This window comes from Triturus cristatus, chromosome 11 (assembly GCF_964204655.1).
Source record: "Triturus cristatus chromosome 11, aTriCri1.1, whole genome shotgun sequence".
In the NCBI taxonomy this organism is placed as follows: domain Eukaryota; kingdom Metazoa; phylum Chordata; class Amphibia; order Caudata; family Salamandridae; genus Triturus; species Triturus cristatus.
Genome location: NC_140594.1, coordinates 634,457,052 through 634,468,180, shown reverse-complemented (window position 1 = coordinate 634,468,180; position 11,129 = coordinate 634,457,052).

The window sequence follows — 11,129 nt, the reverse complement described above, 5'->3', positions numbered from 1 at the left end:
TAAATTGCAAGTCTGTCTTAAAACCCCTCACATGGTGCTGTATGTGTGGAAATGCACCTTCTTTTCACATTAAGTAAAAGTTTGAAGTAGTGTTTGCAATGATATTTGACGCTGCACTCGCATGCATGGTCGGGTACTTGGGGCACATAGCCTTGGCTGCAGCGCACAGGAACCATACACTGCCGCACACAGAGGAAAGATAATAGAGGGAACATTGATTACCTAGTGCTCAAAATTAGGGATCCTTACCATAAACAAAAAGAGACCAGAAACAGTCAGGGCCTGTTAGAATCGGGGGTCTCTGGTTGGCACAGGTAGGTACTTGTGTCAAGCAGGGATCCTCTCCTCTAGTCAGGGTAAGGGGTTACACTCCCAACACAACCCCTGCTCACCTTCTAGGTAGCTTGGCGCGAGCAGACAAGGCTTATCTCAGGGCGCAATGGTTAACCATTTGTGACCACATACAGTAATTCAATGATACCCCCACAAATGGACTCCACACTGGGTTTATCAAAAATAATTGTTTTTATATAATAAGACTTAGCACAAGACCCAATAATGATCAAAAGGCCCACAATACTGTTGGTAATAAGCAGTTCTTTGATTCAAGCGTATTTAACAGTTCTGTGCGGTTCGTTCTTCGTAAGGGGTGTACAGGGATGAAAGATGCTTACGAGCGGGTCTCACAAGCATTGCAGACACTCCGGTGCGGAGCGTACACCCTGCGGTGCTTACGAACGGGGCTCACAAACGCTGAAGATGCTCCGGTGCGAAGCGTACACCCTGCAGTGCTTACGTACACAGTACCTTATCTTTGAAAGCTCGTCACGGACAATGCGGTGAAACCCAGCGCGTTGTACGTTGCGATGTCCTCCTGTTACGGTGTGAGCTACGGCTCGTAGGGGGCCTTAGTCACGATGTTCGAGGGGACGGTGCGTAGGTACGGTGCTCTGGCTGTTCGTTGCGGCGTACGAGCCGTACCTTGAGAGCGGCGCCTTTTCCTTAAGCGCGGTGCGAAGCAGGCAGTACGCTCCAATTGTGAGCGACGTACCAACCACTCTACGTGCCACAGCCTGCCCACAACAGGGGTAGGGGGGCACGCTTGAGCAGTACGATGCAAAGAGGAGGAAATCAAAGTGCGGCACAAAGTCCTTCCTTCACGGAAGGGGGGTCTTAGTCGCGATGTTTGGGACGGACAGCTGGGCACAGGTTTTCCAGCGTACGCGCCGATCTAGGCGGCGCACACTTCTCTCGGCTTCGGTTTCACGGTGAGAACGGTGGTTCTCGGCAGTGGTTCTCAAGGGGGTGAAGTCCACTGGTCCTGGGACTTCGTTCAGGGGGCAAGCTCAGTCACAAGCCCTTGGAGATCTTAAAAGCACAAGTTGAAATAAAGTTTCTGGATAATCTTTCTCCTCTCCTTCAGCAGCAAGGCCACCACTGCAGGCTAATCCCCCAGGTCAGGGACAGTACTTCTCCTATAGCTTTCCCGGTTCCTTCTCCTCAGGCAGAAGTTCGTCTTGTCAGCAGGATCTAATTTCTTAGGAGCAGGGCTCCTACATTTATACTACATTTCTTTCGTTCTTGCAGGCCAGGGGGGCCCTTGCCTAGTTCGGTCCAGTTTCTGAGCACTTTGTTGACATGATGCAGGCTTCTGCTTTCAGTGTGCAGGGCAGAGACATCAGACGCTCCACAGGGGGTGGAGCCAGCATTGTGGTGGCAGAGCACAGCCCTATTCAAAGTCCAGGTGCACTCCTCCCACCCATCCTGGAGTAATCTTCCTATTCACCACCTGGCTGCCCAGCCTGTCTCCTGGAATTCCCCAGCCCTGTCACTTACACAAACCAGACAGCAGATATACATCAGCGCAGAGGCGGGCTGAAATGGTTAGGCAAGCAAATGCCAACTTTCTAAAAGTGGCATTTGCAAACACAGAACATTAAAATAAACCTTGCTAAACGATGTATTTTATTATTCTGAGTTCAGGCATATCAAACTCGAGTTCCTACCATGTTCCCTGAGTCCGCTAGGATTATAGAGTGTAATAATTCCAGCAGCCCATTCTGGCCTATGGAGAACAGGTAGCCTTACAATAGTGAAAAACAAAAATGGCTGTAATTCACTATTAGGACATGCCACCCACATCAGGGCTTGTCCTACCTTATGCTTACAATACACCCTGCCCTTGGGCCTACCATAGGGGTGACTAATATGAAGTTAAGGGAAGGTTTAGGGACTGGCAAGTGGGTGCACTTGCCCAGTCAGCATGACAGTACCAGACTGCACGCAGGTTCTGCAATGGCAGACCTTAGACACATTTTACTAGACCGCTTCTGTGGGTGGCACAACCAGTGCTGCAAGCCCACCAGCAGCATTTGTATTTACAAGCCCTGGGCACTTCTGGTGCACTTTACTGGGGTCTGACAGTAAACCAAATAAGCCAATCATGGAATCCAACCAACATATACATTTTATAATAGGGAGAGCATATGCACTTTAGCACTGATCAGCAGTGGTAAAGTGCCCAGAGTCATAAAACAGCCAACAGGTCAGAAAAAATACAGGAGGAAGGAAAACATTTCAGGGATGACCCTGCAAAAAGGGCCAAGTCCAACACGACCCCCTTCCAGCCAAAACGCAGGGTAGCCCAATCACCACCGTGATGGGCTTCCCTGCTTCGGGCGATAGAACAAGGACCTGGCCCACAACTGCAGGGGCAGACTCCAGTTCTACGCCAATCTGAACCTATTGGAATTCCTCTGTCCACACTCTCAGGGCCCACCAAGCCAATCCATGGGGAACCCTTCTCCTCACCTGTGGACACCACCTGTGCAGCACCTAACCTTAACTGGCTCACAGGTGTGTCCCAACAGACAGACATCAAAATGCTACAGTGGCCACTGACAGTAGTCAGGGATGAGACCCAGGCCGTATGCCTCTCAGGGCTCTCAAAACTCTGTGGCACCAGGGGGCAGGGGGCAGTAGCCCCAGGTGCTTGGCACCCTTTGTCCATTCTCCCTCCTGTCAGGTCAGGTATGACATCCTGGTACTGACCCACCAGCCCCAGGCCTGTACCCGGCAGCTGGACCAAAGACTTGGGTGGCCTCTCCCACACCCGGTCCTGCTCCTTGGGGCTCTGCACCCTCCCACTTGGAGTATTACCCCCTTCCAGAATTGCCAGGGCACCTGTGGCAGGTGTCCTGTGTGATTCGCCCACCAGTTCAGGGGTTCTATCCTGCAACTGGGTGTCCAGGTCAGGGGGGACACCCTGAACCGGGCCCTCCAACCTAGGGTCCAATCCCATCAGTTGAGCCAGGGTCAGAGGCGAGGACTCCCTTCCTCTGCACCCCCTTCCAGAGTACTGCACACTCCCAACTGGAGGGGTACCCCTAGAAGCAACATGGGTCAGGACACTGATTACAGTTGTCCCACCCTCCAGGTCAGACAACACCTGAACCTGGCTTCCCAACCCTCGGACCAACCCGTGCGGTGGAACGCTCGCCTGGCGCACCAGGACTTCCCGGGGAGCACGCATGCCCCCCCTGAGGGTGACACATAACTCATGTGTCGTGTGACAGTCTGCCTGGCGCAGATCTCCCAACCCCTGTCCATCTGACAGTGCACAAAGATCCACCAGGACAGAAGTGGTGTCACCATGGTCATTCACTGGGGACGCAGCCCTTCTGGCTGGCCCCTGACCCACTGGTTCTTTCACTGGGGACTCTTTCCCCCTCTCACCCCTCACTCTGGACTTCTGCACCCTCCCAACTGGAGCGGTACTGCCAGACACCAGAACTGATGGAGGCCTGCTTACAGACACTCCCCGTTCACCAGACACTAGGGGGCCCGCACAACGGGCAGCCCCTCAGGACAGACTAGGCTCCCCACCTGGTGTTCCCTTAAAGAACCATCCAGGCTCTGAAACTGAGGTTAGGCACTACCGGGACATAACCCATTCTCCTTCTGCTTAAAGACAGGACGTGAGGCCCTACACCCCTCTCACTACTACAGGACCTAGTTGGGCTGCTCTGAGCCACTTCCACCACACTGGGTTTGAACATACCTGAACCACTCATCTTGGGATCACTCCCCAATGCCTTTCCAGACCATTTGGACTCCACAAAAAGGTCTGCCTCCAATGTGAGCTCCCTGTGGTCAGATAACTCACTCTGCCACAGGTGTTGGCATAGCTCTGGAAAACAGGGACTAACAATATGCTCTCCCATAATTGGATCACACAGCCCCCTGGCAGGGTTAACCAAACTATCCTTCACCTCCCCATCCAGTGCCTCGCACACGTACTCCACACCACTCTCCTGAGATTGGCGAGACAGTATCTGACTGTCCCTGTCACTCAACCCACACTCTTCTGGGCGATCTTCACACTCACACACCAGGATCTCAACTATGGGGGAATCTCTCCCACCACTAGGACTATGAACCCCTGTGCCAGTTTCCCAATTCACCTCAAGAACACTGCGCACCACTGGAGCTACCTCATATCCTTGAACCTCCTGGTGTAAATTAACCCCCTCCTTCAAGTCAGGCGCCACATTTCTGGGTGTGTGTACTACTTTCTCAGCACTAGAAAATTCAATATTGCTGCCACCATCTGAGCTGGATTCCTCCTCCCACTCAGCAAAGCTCAATCTCTGAGCTACACACATTTCTTGTTGTGGGGCTGAGACACTCATGGTCTCAAGCCTCTCGAGCTCTGAGTCAAGTTTCCTCATTATCAAGTCATGCTCCATTTGCATTTTCTTTTCTTCCAGAGCCAGCTTTTTGCTTTCTAGCTCCAGTTGCCCATTCAATTTGAGCTTTGCCAACTCCATCTCATGCATCCTGGTTTCTTTCCTGTCTGCCAACTCTTCTGGTGACAGGCCTCTGCCAAAGTTATGGACGCTTTCTGCTGGTTCCACTACTACCACATCTCCAGGCGACCTTGACTCAATCCAGGCCCTCAGCGCCTTGAGTAGGTCTGCTTTGACTTTACATCCAACAGGAGGGACTTTGAATTTTTTGCAGAAGCCCTTCAGCTGGGCCTTGGTGTAGCTCTCTAGTCTCTCCTCTTCCCATTCTACTTCTTCGCTTTCAGAGACTACAGATGGCGCCTTCTCAACAATGACTGAACCAGGCATGATTTTTCAAAAATGGAGATTCCTTGGCAAACAAAAATCAAACAAGTATGTGGCTGCGTTATTGGTCTGAACTCACTAAGTGGTGCTCACCAAATCACTGTACATGAATCACAAATGCAAATTCAGAATCCCACCGCTGCCACCAATGTTAGAATCAGGGGTCTCTGGTTGGTACAGGTAGGTACTTGTGTCAAGCAGGGATCCTCTCCTCTAGTCAGGGTAAGGGGTTACACTCCCAACACAACCCATGCTCACCCTCTAGGTAGCTTGGCGTGAGCAGACAAGGCTTATCTCAGGGCGCAATGGTTAAGCATTTGTGACCACATACAGTAATTCAATGATACCCCCACAAATGGACTCCACACTGGGTTTATCAAAAATAATAGTTTTTATATATAATAAGACTTAGCACAAGACCCAATAACGATCAAAAGGCCCACAATACTGTTGGTAATAAGCAGTTCTTTGATTCAAGCGTATTTAACAGTTCTGTGCGGTTCGTTCTTCTTCGTACGGGCCGTACGGGGATGAAAGATGCTTACGAGCGGGTCTCACAAGCGTTGCAGATGCTCCGGTGCGGAGCGTACACCCTGCGGTGCTTACGAACGGGGCTCACAAAAGCTGCAGACGCTCCGGTGCGAAGCGTACACCCTGCGGTGCTTACGTACACAGTACCTTATCTTTGAAAGTTTGTCACTGACAATGCGGTGAATCCCAGCGTGTTGTACGTTGCAATGTCCTCCTGTTACGGTGCGAGCTACGGCTCGTATGGGCCCTTAGTCATGATGTTCGTGGGGACGGTGCATAGGTACGGTGCTCTGGCTCTTCGTTGCGGCGTACGAGCCGTACCTTAAGAGCGGCGCCTTTTCCTTAAGCGCGGTGCGAAGCAGGCAGTACGCTCCGATTGTGAGCGATGTACCAACCACTCTACGCGCCGCAGCCTGCCCACAACAGGGGTAGGGGGGCACGCTTGAGCAGTACGATGCGAAGAGGGGGAAATCAAAGTGCGGCACAAAGTCCTTCCTTCACAGTGCGAGCTATGGCTCGTAGGGGGGCCTTAGTCGCGTTGTTTGGGCCGGACAGCTGGGCACAGGCTTTCCAGTGTACGCGCCGATCTAGGCGGTGCACACTTCTCTCGGCTTCGGTTTTACTGTGAGAACGGCGGTTCTCGGCGGTGGTTCTCAAGGGGGTGAAGTCCACTGGTCCTGGGACTTCGTTCAGGGGGCAAGCTCAGTCACAAGCCCTTGGAGATCTTAAAAGCACAAGTTGAAATAAAGTTTCTGGATAATCTTTCTCCTCTCCTTCAGCAGCAAGGCCACCACTGCAGGCCAATCCCCCAGGTCAGGGACAGTACTCCTCCTACAGCTTTCCCGGTTCCTTCTCCTCAGGCAGAGGTTCGTCTTGTCAGCAGGATCTAATTTCTTAGGAGCAGGGCTCCTACATTTATACTACATTTCTTTTGTTCTTGCAGGCCAGGGGGGCCCTTGCCTAGTTCGGTCCGGTTTCTGAGCACTTTGTTGACATGATGCAGGCTTCTGCTTTCAGAGTGCAGGGCAGAGACATCAGATGCTCCACAGGGGGTGGAGCCAGCATTGTGGTGGCAGAGCACAGCCCTATTCAAAGTCCAGGTGCACTCCTCCCACCCATCCTGGTGTAATCTTCCTATTCACCACCTGGCTGCCCAGCCTGTCTCCTGGAATTCCCCAGCCAGGTCACTCACACAAACCAGACAGCAAATACACATCAGCGCAGAGGCGGGCTGAAATGGTTAGGCAAGCAAATGCCAACTTTCTAAAAGTGGCATTTGCAAACACAGAACATTAAAATAAACCTTGATAAAAGATGTATTTTATTATTCTGAGTTCAGGCATACCAAACTAGAGTTCCTACCATGTTCCCTGAGTCCGCTAGGATTATAGAGTGTAATAATTCCAGCAGCCCATTCCGGCCTATGGAGAACAGGTAGCCTTACAATAGTGAAAAACGAAAATGGCTGTAATTCACTATTAGCCCATGCCACCCACATCAGGGCTTGTCCTACCTTATGCTTACAATGCACCCTGCCCTTGGGCCGACCATAGGGGTGACTAATATGAAGTTAAGGGAAGGTTTAGGGACTGGCAAGTGGGTGCACTTGCCCAGTCAGCATGACAGTACCAGACTGCACGCAGTTTCTGCAATGGCAGACCTTAGACACATTTTACTAGGCCGCTTCTGTGGGTGGCACAACCAGTGCTGCAAGCCCACCAGCAGCATTTGTATTTACAAGCCCTGGGCACTCCTGGTGCACTTTATTGGGGTCTGACAGTAAACCAAATAAGCCAATCATGGAATCCAACCAACATATACATTTTATAATAGGGAGAGTGTGGTATCCTTGATGTTGTCATATGTTTATATAGCTTACAGGTATTCATTGGCTTGGTTATGGAATGTTACATAGGAGTAGAATGTAATGACATCTGTATAGAATGTAATGACATCTGCTTGTGGATGTCTCTGTTGGTGACAGTTGAAGACTGCTGTTCTGTGGATGGGACCTTGGATGATGTATGTCCTGAATAAAGAAGATTTCTGACATATTGGTGTCAGCAACTTCTTCACACTGGCGACGATTGATGGGATCTTTTCTCCTGCTCATACATCAACAGACTTATTTTTTTTGTTTTAACCAAGGTCTCAACACGACGTTTCTCACTGCTCTGACCCAGCAAGGTATTTATTTCTTGACCTCTGAGACTTTCATGTGAAGCGCTGCGCAGTTTCAAGCCTAGTTCTCCTTTCGGCGATTTGCTTCTGTGCTAAAATTAGACTGTGAGCTGTATGTTACGCTATACAAGGTCGTGATTCCTGAGCCACAGACAAATAATTCTCTCGTCTGTTAGTGCGAGTGCAAGGCTAATTGAGGAAGACAAAATTCGTCTAAAATCTATTGAACTTAAAAGCTTACTTGTATGCCTCCCAGCTCGCGCTTCTGTCTCTCAGGCGTTGGTCTTTGGGCTCGAGGATCGTTCATCCGATCAAAGGATGCCATTTCCCTGCTTGCGCTGACGTTCTGAACTCACGTCAGCCTTTGTTACGTGCTTGCAGCGGAGGTGAAGGGAACACTGAAGACGGACTTTACTTCCGTGTTTCTGGGCTTCTGTCACGTCATTCTTCGTTGCTTAGTTGCGGCTTCTGGCAGCGTTTCCTCGCAACAAACAACAAGCTCTGTTTACACGTTGCCTAGCAACTCTCGCACAACAACAAGCTCTGCTTACACGTTCCCTAGCGACTCTTGCTATGTTTGAGAGGCTTCGTGTGGGATAATATAACAACTCCTTGATTAAAGAGGTGCTGGAAATGTCATTCTACAGCTTAAACCTAAGAGAAAGTTCTTATTCAAACCACGTTTTGCACGCAATTTGAAATCTCCTCTCTGATGTGCACAGATTAATTCTCAACCACGCTGATGTGCACGGCTTATGAAATAACTTGTTTAAATACTTGGAGAAGTGGATAGCTTTGTAACAATCTTTTCTTTCACCTTATATTACATCAGTGCAGTGTGTTTATATTCTGTTCTTAACCAAACTGTTTTTTTTTAGGTGTTATTCACAAGTTTATCTATTTAGTTTTTAAAAATGCAGAATGTAACTTCCGCCCCATTCTTTCTTTCTGATCCTGGCAATCCACCTATTCGCTGGTCTAAGTGGAAGAAAGTATTTTTAAATTATGCAAGAGTGTGTGGCGTGTCACTCAGTGCTGAGAGGAAGTCTGCACTCTTATTACATTGTCTTGGCTCAGAGGGTCAAGACGTTTTTGAACATCTACCTGACTTAAACGAAGAAGAGTCTACAAATTTAAATGAATTTGAGATAAATATAAAAAAGCTTGATAAACATTATCTTCCAAAGATAAGTACAATTTTAGAACGCTATCAATTTGGAAAACGAACACAAAAAGAAGAAGAATCGGTGGAAACTTATGTAACTGCACTTCGGAAGTTGGGAGCCACTTGCAAGTTTGAAGATTCTCTTGAGGAGCGAATACGTGATCAGTTCATGCTCGGCTGCAGCATCGAGAAAATAAAAGATGAACTTTGGCAAAAGGATGATCCTGACCTGGATGAGGTCATAGCCATAGCAAAAAGAATAGAACATTCTCTTGTATGTGTTGAGACAATTAAAAAAAAAGAAAAGAGTGTTCCGGAAGAAAAAGTGCTTCATGTCAGTAAAAAACAGTCTCAATTCAAACTATTACCCAAGTCTTCTAGCTCACAACGAGTTTCCTCGTCTTCCCAAAGTTTTTCTAAACTTAAAACTGATAGTAAGCTCAGGTGTTACAGGTGTAATGCTCTTGATCATCTAGCTAATGACAAATCATGTCCTGCGATTAAGTTTAAATGTCTTAGTTGTGGGAAGGTGGGTCATTTTACCAGAGCTTGCAAATCACAGAAACTGAATAAGGGTAAGCGTGTTAAAGAGATAATTGTAGAAGAAGAAAGTAACTCAGACTATGATGATGTCGACTGTGGGGAGGTCTATCTACCTAATGGTGATAAAAAATGTAAGGGTCCTCTAGACGATGTAAGTGTGAACAGTTCTTGCATCAAAATGCTTTTTGATTCTGGGGCTAAAATATCACTAATACCGAAAGTGTTTTTTGATAAGGAATTGCGTGGTAAGGTCAAGGTATTCAAGCCTGACATCAAACCTCTTGCATATGGTGGACAGCCTATAAAGCTATTTGGGTACTTTTTAGGCGACATTGAATATAAAGGAAGGTTAACTGCAGGCAAAATTTATATCTCCTGCAGAGGCGACAGCATAATAAGTTGGTTTCATCAAGCGGATTTAGGAGTGTCGTTAGCTCCTGGTTGTGACCCGTGTATAGTTCTAAGAGACTTGGGTACTTCTGCTAGAGATAATTCTCATGGTTCTGGTACTTTGAACTCTGTGTCTTTTAAAGATAAACCAAGTACTGTATGGCAGCTCCAATTTAAAAAAGTGTTCAGTGATAAACTAGGTTGTCTCACTGGATTCACTCACAGTATAATTCTAAAAGCAGAGGCAAACCCTGTTACGTGTAAAGTACGTAATGTACCTTTGGCCATGCTAGAACCAATGCGTCTTGAATTAGAGAAGTTAAGAAAAGAAGGTATTATTGTGGAGACTGAGGCATGTGAATGGTTGGCTCCGGTAGTTTTGGCACGCAAGGCTTCCGGAGAGGTTCGTTTATGCGTGGACTTGCGCGCTCTCAATCGTGAGGTTGTACCTGATAAATATCCGTTACCTAACATCACAACCATGTTAACACAGCTTGGGGATGCGTGTGTTTTCTCGTCTTTGGATTTAAGGGCTGCATATCACCAGGTCAAAATTGATGAAAAATCCATGGGTCTTACTTCTTTCATAACCCCATTTGGAACTTACAAATTTACACGGCTGCCATTTGGTTTGATTTCCGCAGCGTCGGTGTTTCAGAGGGTCATGGAGGATGTACTTAATGGGATTCATGGGGTTAAAATATACCAGGACGATGTACTAGTGTATGGTTCGTCACAAGAGGAACATGATCAAAGATTGAAAGCTGTTTTGCAACGATTTGCAGAGAGGGGTTTGACCTTGAGAGAAAATAAATGCAAATTTAATCTTAAAGAAATTGATTATTTAGGTCACTGTCTAACGTCCACTGGGGTCAAACCCAAGGTGAGCCTTGTTAAAACTATAAGTGAACTGCCGGTTCCAGAGTCCAGAGATGAGCTGGTTACTTTTCTAGGAATGGCGGAGTATTATAATAAATTTGTACCGCAGTTTGCTTCCCGTACTCCCAATTTGAGATCCCTTTTAAAAAAGGGAGTCAAATTTATCTGGTCCTCCAAGTGTCAGTTGGAATTTGATGACATAAAGATGGCCCTTAATTCTGCTCCCTCTCTCCAGAGTTTTGACATCACATCAAACTCCATACTAGTAACAGATGCAAGCTCACGTGGTTTGGGTGCGGTTCTCAAGC